Here is a 10,405-nt window from a genome sequence, read left to right on the forward strand (position 1 = left end):
GGCGGCCGGTCACGCGCCCCACCGCGCCGCTCCATCTTGACTTTTGCCGACGTGGAAATTTTGGGTTCGGGGACGAGCCGCGCTCTTATTGGCCGGCGGCGGGCGGGGTCGGAGGTCACGGCTGCTGCCGCCGCTCCGCGCCAAGCCGCCTCTCTCGCAAGGCGGCCCCGCCCCGCCGCCCGGCACGCCCGCACAAGGGGCGGGGCCAGCGCCGCGCCGGGGGGACCCGGTGGTTGCTGCGCGGCGGCGGCGGCGGCGGCGGCGGCGGCGGCGGCGGTGGTGGTGGTGGTGGTCGGCGGCGCTGAGGGGGGCAGCGGTCGGGATGCGGTGCGCTGGTGGCTGCAGCCTGCCGCGCTGGGGTGAGCCTCGTTACCGCCTCCGCTGGGGAGGGCGGAGGCTCGCAGGCCGGTTCCTGCCCTCGCCCGGAGGTGCGGAGCCCCCGGTACCCGGCGCCACCTGTGCGCTCCCGGCGCGGCCCCTGCGGAGGAGTAACTGGGTATAACGAGAGGTGGAGGTGGTGCCTCGGAGCTGCGGGGAGCGGCCGCTTGCCGCGGTGCTCCGCTCCCCATAGTGCTGCAGGGTGCCCGGCTTCCACCTGGGCTGGGATGGGTGTGAGCAGGAGGAGGTCTCGGTGTTTGTGGGGCACGCTTCGGATTTGGAGGGCTTTGAAGAGAACGCAATAGCTCTTGCCGAAAAGGGTGTGCTGCTTCTCCCTGAAAGGAAAGCTGAGGGGGATCTGTTGACCCCAAAGGGTTTTCTGCTCTCTGCTCAAGGTGTGAAGACTTTGCTAGTTCTGTGTGGATCTCAAAGTACGTTACAGTGCAAAACCGGCTAAATAAGGGTTTAAGAATAATTCTTGCAGTTGTTTTTAATCTCTTACATCAAATTAAAGTCGTTAAACCTATTGCTTAGCTGTTCACTGGGCTCATGATAAACTGCAAACCAAGTCTGTGGCTGGAAGAGCTGGTCCAGGTTTCTGTTTGCAGTCATGAAGGCCTTAGCCATAAAAATGCTCTTGGACATGGTGCACCTGAGTACTCCCAGAGGAACCATTCATTCACCTGGCTGAGCTGTCTGTGTGTTCACAGCAGGAGGCACATGCCTTGTCCTGTGATGGCATCACCGCCCAGAGGAACACCAGTACTCACATGGTCCTTGTCATACAATCATAAAGTGGTTTTGGTTGGAAGGGACCTTAAAGGTCATCTGGTTCCTGCAGGATCACAGCAATACCTGTTCATCCAAACCTATGGCTGCCATTTCAATATCTGAAAGGGAAATAAACTGGAAAAAAATGCTGTGAATTTTATTTTTTTTTTAGTTTATGTAATTTTTAATTTTTATTTACACCTACTGTGAAACATAGTGTTTGAGGAAGAAACATAGTGTTTTCAGAAGAATCTCTTACCTTTAAATTTTTTCTCCTATTCTTCAGCTGTTCTGACTGCAGAACCAGTGGCAGGTCTTTCCTGAGCCTTTCTGTTCTGTTTATGAAGCATGTTCATCCCTCCCTGTCTGCACCTTCACTGTGCTGCTCAGTCTTCAGCCCTATCCCCTTTTGCTGCAGTTTCCATGTGTAGCAGTTATTTCCATCTTCCAGTTCCCCCTGTATCCTGGCTCCCTCCCTCAGCACACACCCCCTGTGCTAGGCCACGGAGCTGGCCTTAGCTATGCTGCTGCTGCTCGGCTCTGTGTAGGGGAATATTGATTTTACAGTGTGTGTGCTCTGAACAAAAATCGATGTTGCAGTAGATTGAGCTGAGCGTGCAGCAGTGTAATGGAGCCCAGCCTGCTAATGCAACATGCAGGGGTCCTCGTTCAGAGATTGAGGTCAGCCAGAAAATGGAAATGTGTTTTCTGATTTTACTGTCTGTTTCAGATTTAATGTGGGTGTTTATGTTCTTGTGTTTAACAGGGCACACAGTCACTTTAGAGTTATAGCCATCAGAATGTCACATACTGCAGGCAACATACACAAAAAAAGCATGCCTCGCACGTACAATCAAAATTATTTTGAGCTTAATAACCCCTCTTTTCCCATTATTCATTGTATGTCTATCAGAAAACAGTTGTGAGGAAACATTTTTGTTTCTGCATATAGAAAATCATTTTCTGTTGTTCATTGCAAACTTGGGTTCTGATTATGCAATGACACATGCAGTGCTTTAATGAACTCCAATACAGCGGCATGTATTGAGGAGCATCAAATGAGCATAAGTGAAAAGAATGAGAGAAATAACAAATGTATGACACAAAACCAGAGTAAAAACTCCCATTGATTTTAATGGAGCTGGGATTTCAGCCAGAATGTTCGCCATGATACATTATCTGCTTTTTAAACTGTTGCATCATGCCTTAAAATTTAGCAAAAGTGCTTCTTGAAATGACATGTGAAACCACTGCATTCTCAGGCTCAGAGTCAAGATTAGTGTAAGTTAGTCTATTATTCACAGCTCTGGAGAGGCTTGGTATGGCTTTATCTTCACGATTTTAGCTTCTGCTTTTGTCAGAGGCTATTTCTCATCTACTAAAAACTCTGCAGCAGTGAGTTTTTGGGCAGAAGAATGAGCATTATGTTTGTGAATGTTACTATACTTTGAGCTGGATAACACACATTTAGACATGCTACAGGGGCTCTCATGTTCAGACAAAAAGGAAAAGGTATTTATTCATCCATCATTTGCATTATTCGTTGGAGACTTGGATTTGGCAGTGGTGGCTGGAGAGGCACACAGGACTGGAGTGGTAATGTCTTCTCTCAGTTACAGCTCAGGTTTGGGACATGACTCATGCAGAAGGCTTCCAAATGTAAAATACTGCTACCTACAGATGTGCATTATACTGGGGTTTCTCAAAAGTCACTTGATTTTCTTCAGTCACTGACCACTGATTTCCAATATGCTACTATGTTTGAGTGTTTTGAAGATGTTTTTGTTTTAGTATTATATCAGCTGCTGGGAACCTATGCACTGCCCACTCTTAAAAGCATACCTCAAGATGTGCAGTATGTCCTAATGTATTTTAGGTATGGCTTTTGAAAATAGTACTGTAGTAACATAAAATGTAAACTATATTAAAATATAAATATATATACCTATATAAAATATAACTATATTTATTATAACGATAATAAAATTATGATATTATTTTATATAATTCTCAAATGTTTTTCCCAGTGTAAGTATGATAAACTGTAGTAAAAGTGTTGTTCCAGTTTTAATTATAAGGTAAAACTTGTAGCTGAAGATTAAGGAATAATAATTAGGTTTGCATTTTACTTTAAGAATCCATCTGCTTTGGGAGCACGCTTCCAATTAAGAAGGTGGTTACAATGCAAGATAGGCAAAAGCACATGGTACAGAGGACCAAGCTGTGACTTTTTGTGAAGTAAGAATGAGCAATATTACACAGAATGTTATCTTTAACTTAAAAGGTGGAACAGTTTTATGACAGAGTGATAGAACTTACTTGTATGAACAGAAGACTCTGTTTTCCAAGAGTCCTCCTCTGTCACCTTAATGATATAGTAAATTGGGGTGGTTTTTTGTAGTTTTGTTTCTGTTTTCTGTGTGTGTTGGTTTTTGTTTGCTTGATTTTTGGTTTGTTTTGTTTCCATTGTGAAACAATCAGGATATTATAAGAATTACAATTTAAATCTAATTTGAAACTGGAGTTATGCAGGATGGAAAATTAATTATCTCATTAGCTGGAGAACTTTTATGGTATTCACACAATAAGTAAAGGCAGTCATAAGCATCAATCAATATTATAGAACATTTTAAAACAAATATAAACAATTTATGTTATGACAGTTTGTAGCACTGCTTATTGATAAAAGAAAAATTATATGTATGAACTCAGTGGCATATCATTCTAATTCTTAGTTGGTTATTATTTGTGATTGCTCTTGATTAAATATGATTTGTGTTGGTGTAATTCTGTACTTCATTATTATAATAAATGTGCATTAAAACTGCATTATAATGCTCTAATTATGAAATTGCCATTAAGTTAAGGTTATGAGCATCATAATGCAGTGTTTTATCAAATTGTTATCTTTTCTAATGCTTAAATTTCCTTGTGTCTTAGAATCATAAAATTAATTGCTAAAGTTAATAAATAATGATAGTCTAAGGAAGCCAGTGGTAAGTCAGAAAAGAATCCAGGTTTCCTGAATTCCTACTGACTCTCTAAAAAATAGATAAAGTTGGTAACTCTTTCTGTAATTGCAGAGATAAGTTTTTGATACAATTTTGGTAGAATCTGAAAATGACAAAATAAGACCAAGTGTCAAATGAAAACTTCAAGATGCAAGGACATAATATAACAAACTTTTATTCAGGTCCAGTGGAAATCTTTTTACTGACTTGAATAAAATTTTAATCAATTCATAAAATGTTCTGGAATTGTGTATGAATAGCTCCGTTAGTTAAGTAATAATCCTCATAACATCTTCTAGTTTAGAAATTTGCCAAATCAAACCCTAGGTGTCTCCTAAAAAACCCCACAGACATTCAGGAGGACTCCGTAAGTTATAGATCCCAAATGGAGTGACTCTGTCATCTGCATTTGTAAGAAGATATGAACGGATCTGCCAGGCGATCAGTGCTGGGTTAGTGTAAGAGTATCTGCAAAACATTAGTATTTTGGAAAACAATAGAAATTTTAAAATGTCCTTTTATTGTGCATTAAAATGGAATTAGGACCTTCCTGAAAAAATGCTGAAAAAGACAAATGAGGCTAATCCCTTTTTCCCTGTCCGAAGCTGTTACGCTTTGCATAGCTGGCCCAAAAAAGAGGCTAACATGCTGAATCAATGGGATTTGAACCTGTCTTGCCTGTATCTTCCAGGGAGTTCCTGAGCACTTAACAGCCATCTATTTTGAGGAAAAGAAGGGAACGTTTCTATTTAATTCTCCCCCCCCCCCCCCCCCCCCAAAAAAAAAATTCAGTTCTGAATCTGAGAAGCCTTCTTACTGAAACAAATACTTTCCCACAAAAAGGTTCTGTTTTAACAAGTCAGCGTTTTTGGATACAAACAAATACATTGTGGGAAATTCCCACCAAGCGTTGCTTTGTTGTTCTTCAGAAAAATTCATGTAAGAGAGAATTACTGGAATGGCATTTACAAAGGGATACGGATGCTATCCTCTGTGGAGTCCAAGCAGAGTGACATGGTGTTATCTAGGTCAAAGACTTGAAGGAATTTAACCTTTCATCTTTAGGGCAGTAGAAATCCCTGATCCTAGAAAATCAGCCAGAGATAAATAAACAACCAAATTCTGTACCATCCACTACAAGCCATGATTTAATCAGTTTGTAGTAAATTTAATGGGAATTGTGCTGAAGCTCGCCAACAGACTCTGGAGGACAGGAGCCGAGATGTAGCAACCAAGAGGTTATTGACGTAACAGACCCAACTTTCTTGACCAATATGTCCTAGAAATGGAAACCGAGGGTGACATTGCTCAAATTGGTGAGCAGCTACTTACATAAGTAGTCTCACTGAATTCAAACCTGTCCTAAAAAGGCACTTAGCAATCTTCTAGCTGCAGCAATGCGAGAAGAAGACAAATAACCAGAGTAAGAACTATGTGCACTCATTGCACCTCCTGGGAATTTCTGAAGAATTTCTGAAGAAGATTCCACTGTTTCCTTATTCTAAAGAAGAAGAAGTATCCTTGTCCTGTCCAAATATTGAAGAGATGAAATGAAGTTTGGCACCTTAGGTTCAGAGCATTAACAATTACTTAGACTTTCACCTCTGCTCAGGTCTGATTTATGGCTTTCATCTTGCAGGACACAATTCAAATCACCATTTGCTAGCTCCACAGGAAGAATCTTCAGGCCAAATCCTTATGGCAACCCACTGCTCCTCTGGCTTTCTGCACCACCGGGAAACATCAGTGAATGCCAAAGTTTTGCAACTGCAAAGGAAACAAAGGGAAATGGATATTCATATCTACCATTACTTTTGTAATTGGTTGTACAGGGAAAAAACAATCTTACCAGGAAATCCTCACAAGTCTGAATCACATCTATAAGCCTTGTTTGCTTGCCAGTTCTTCTGATGAACCACAGGAAATATACTCCAACTCCAGCACAGACTGTTCAGAGGAGAAAAGACAGGCTCATTAGCACAGTCACCTACAGGCAGTAGGCACACACAGAATGTTCAGCCTTTGGATGGGATAGCGCAGATGCAACCAAATGGGATTGCCTGACACGACTGGATTACGTATTCTTATTTATGTTGATCCTATAACCCTGGCTGTGGTTCCTTATCAATGCACGCGTGACCTTGCTAGAGCAGGCTGTTAAATTCCAAGCTCATATGCCTGAGAAACCTGGATAACACAGGTTCCCCTGCATGCAGCTTTCCAAAGAACTGTACTTCTGGCTGGAGGATAAGTAGCTCTTCAGTAAAAACACTAATTGCTGCAGTGATCAGTTAATAGTCATTGAAAGAGGGGTGCAATTGCTGCACCAGACTTACTAGGCATAGTAAACCACAATTAAAGCATGCCTTTTTGGAAAAATGTATGATTTTGTCAAAGCTAGCTGTACAACACACAGTGAAATGTATTAAAATCAATAATCCGATTCAATAAACTGAACAGTATATTTTAAACTAAATACATCAGAAAGTAAATAAGGTATATTCCACTGGACTGAAGGTTTCTGTTTCTGGCAGCTAAATTCCCTGTCATTAAATGGAGAACTTCACTAGATTTATCAGTTTCTTGTCTATAAAATGTTTGGTAAATTTATATATGCCTCACTCATCTGCTGTCAAGTAAAGGTATTAGAAGTTGTCTGATTAAACGAATTTTTGTCCTTGTCATTGAAATCCACAGGAAGATTTCTGTGAACTTCATCAAGCAAAGGAGGAAACCTTTGTAAAAGTTTCCTTTTGAAACCGATTACCTGTACTGTAAGCTAAGTGTTGCTCTCTAGATCCCACCATGGCACTCTCCTAATTTTGCAAGTTGAGGAGTAGCCTGTCAAAATTCTAAAACACCAGGGAGTCCTAATCACAAGCAGCTTGTTCCAGCCAGAATCGTATTTCCTATGTTGCAGGACAGCAGTGCTTCATTTGCACCTCACAGAAATGGTCTTTTCCTCCCTGATTTCTCAGCTGAATGCAACAGGACACTTCCTCTGGCCCTTAGCAACAGCCCTTAGCAAGGGCTGACGGAGAAGAGCAAGGAGCAAAGCCAGGACTAGCAAAGAACTATTGATTCGTGAATGAAAGAGAACATTTTCTGAAATAAAAATTCAGCTGGTCACAATAACTCTAGGATGAGTCTGAGTTTAGTGGCTAGAAGTAAAAAAGGCAACTTAAACTGACATTGATCTCGCTGTCATTCCAAGGGTAATATTTTCATTATGATAAAATGTTCTTTAACAATCTCTCCAGTGAATTGGGCACAAATATGCTTTTATTCTGCATTGGTCCTGCCTATCTTCCTGTTCCACCTATTTTTATACTATTAAAAAATATTTGTTTAGGCAATGCAAACAAAATCCCCTCCTCTCCCATATGTTTAAGTTCCCTTACCACCATTTATGCTATAATGTAGTACAAGACCAGCGAGACAGCTGAGACTTTTGTTTCAAATCAGGTTTTTTGTCTCCTTTTCGGTCTTCACTCAGAAAAGCAATCATAAAACTTGCCCAAAATGTTAGTAGGCATGTAGGATGTGGATACAAGTTCTGCAGCACCCCTTCCCAACACACAGGCAGAGGAGCATACATACATACATACATACAGAAACGCAAACACACTTATGTAGGTGGACAGACAAGTGTGTTATGTCCACAGAAATATTTTTGTGTTTGCTAATATAGAATAATTAACATAAAGTTGCCTATATATATATGTATATATATGTATCTATATATGTAACTTCTTCAGACGTTTTTAAACCTTGGTCCCTAAAAGTCAATAGATAAAAAGGTGCAATTACAAATAACCCTATGGATTCCCATCTTGCATAAATTTTCTTCATCAGGCAATAATTTGTCTCAGTAACATTTTTCATAGCAGGGAAATACTTTGTGTGCCTTTCAACACTGCTCCAACAATGTATAGCAGTATTGCATGACAAGATGTACTAGTAGCAGATAGACAGCTATTACTTGTTATTTTAAAGCATCAACAGTACATTCATGGGCTGCACAAAAGACAGAGTCTCTGACTGAAGTCCTGTAGAGTGCCTGTGAAGATTTATGTGATTTTTTTCTGCAGCTTATGATGTGGCAGAATGACCAGTTTATGGTGTGGGTGGAACTTTGTTCAACACATGAAAATGCCTCCACTCTCCAGATTATGTTCTTCCGTGGTAGGCAGTAATGGTTTCTTGCCTTCCATATGGCCACCATGTGCCAGCAGACACCAAATTGGTATGTGGGTTAAATGTAAAATAACCACAAGAGCTCCCAAGCCAATAATTACAAAGCTCCTTTTGATATGGTTAGTGTATCATTATCTGTACTGTGCAATAATAAAACAGAGCTCTTGTTGTCCCTCCCTTCTCCTTCAGTAGCTGGGGAGCTTAGTGCAAAACTACCACACACAATTGATGTTCATGAAATGCTTTTAGGAACTGTCATAGCAGCAGCAAAAAGCACACCAAGTTCTTAGTTCTAATTAGACATTAGCTTGAATAAAATGCTGTAGGGAAGAAGAAAAATGAAAAAGCCTTATTCTGTGCATTCACTGAAGGCACGTATCTTATGTCCTGCTCTGAGTTGCCCAGTCTCTGGGGTAGATCAGCTGGTTTGGAGAGCTTCTCAGACATTTAAGAAGGCCCTCTGTCCATTTAAAGCCTAAATTATCCATTTTTAGCAGTCAGCACTTGGGTGTACAAGGAACACATGGCTCTGTAAACACTGCTAGTTTCCCACTTCTATTCAGGTGCAGTTCAAGGCTTGGATGTGAGGTATTTTATGATTTTGGCCTTGCCACAAGTATCTCAATGCTAGTCCCTGTGCTTTTACCCAAGAGCTGAGATAAGCTGGGATTCAGAAGCTAATGCCTTCTGGATAAGCCTAGCTAAAGGCTTAGGACAGGTTGCTCTCAGTAAAGGGCTCATGGCTACTGCTTTGCTTTGGTACAAAGATCCCAATGATCCCAAGCTTTTTTCAAGGGTTTTTTATAGATTTGAGATTTTTAGAAGGTGAATTTACTGGGAGGGGGTTGTTGAACAGAGAGTGCTTACACAGGCTTTTCTCTTAGACTTGGTAAATTAGGATTATCACTGGTCATGGTATTTCGTGTGTGATTATGACTGACCTGCTGTGTTAAATGGAAACAAATAGGACTTCTCACTCATTTGTCTTCTGAACACGCAGTTCAGAACATTCTAGCTGTCTGATCCAGGATGGGCTTCCTGCTTATCTTTTTGCAACATCTATAAAGCAATAGGTGAGCACAAATATGTCTTTATCTGAAAATATACAAACATGCCCAATAATCAGGAATAGAGAAGCTGGTACACATATAAAATCCAGTTAGAAAGTAACTCACGCAAATATGATTTTCAGTTTTGTCACCCATTTATCATTTGTAACAACTGACAGTGTTTCTGATGAGCTTTTATCATCTTCCTTACAGTGAATGAAGTATGTTATTATTGTAGTGTCTTCATTATACACTAGTAGTCTGTCTAGGGTACACAAAGAAAGGCTGTGCATATATATGAATGTGTACAAGGGCAGGGCTCTAAGGGATCTGTTGTTAATGCTCTGTAACAGGTCATCAGTGTTTCACTGCATTTGGTGTTACTTTCTGGTGGAAGACTTACACCTGAGGGAAGTGAAAGACATCTCAATGGCAGCTTCTCCAGCTGTGATTTCCCACCTAGGCTGCACATTGCCTGCTCTGTACAACCAGCAGTGTAGCACTTCATTGAGAACCATGTCACATGTGAAGAGAGGCTGCAGCTCCTTCTCATGTTTTGTATGAACAATTCCAGCTCAGCTTTAATCTTTATTAAGACTGTCAGGGATCCCTTGCACAAAAATGTCTTTCTGGTTTACACTGGTAATTTGCACTTAATTGCCATTGTGCTTGTAACTAAAATGCTGGCCATATTATTTCTATACTTTTTTTTTTTCCCAATCTGCTATAAACTAGTCACTGGTTTCCTGACACAGACAGCTCCCATAGGTATCAAACACCCTCTAAGTACTAGATTTTTGCACTGGCTCCCTTATTTGGCTGACAGACATGCAAAATCACACACTGGCAAACTGCTCCAAACCAGGTTGGCAGAGACTGAAAGCTGTTACTATCTGGAGTCTGTCCAGAGATAGATGGGAATTACAGTAAATTTGGAGTCTCAGTGAAGTTCCTGGCTGACCAGTATCTACATCACAAAGCCACCACTATACCCTTTGC

The 10,405-nt window shown here is 41.0% G+C and overlaps 1 long non-coding RNA gene across 1 annotated transcript; it reads right to left on the reverse strand.

Annotated features, from left to right (window-relative positions):
* Positions 1-4,945: 4,945 nt before the first annotated feature.
* On the reverse strand, positions 4,946-9,408 carry LOC133275205 (uncharacterized). Its single transcript, XR_009745437.1, has 3 exons — positions 9,299-9,408; positions 6,010-6,107; positions 4,946-5,927 (listed from the first exon to the last, which is right to left on the reverse strand). It is a non-coding gene; the product is annotated as an uncharacterized LOC133275205 (long non-coding RNA).
* Positions 9,409-10,405: the final 997 nt, after the last annotated feature.

This window comes from Pezoporus flaviventris, unplaced genomic scaffold, assembly GCF_033815535.1.
Source record: "Pezoporus flaviventris isolate CSIRO_AGI_PZ_B2104156 unplaced genomic scaffold, CSIRO_AGI_Pfla_v1 ptg000037l, whole genome shotgun sequence".
Classification (NCBI taxonomy): domain Eukaryota; kingdom Metazoa; phylum Chordata; class Aves; order Psittaciformes; family Psittacidae; genus Pezoporus; species Pezoporus flaviventris.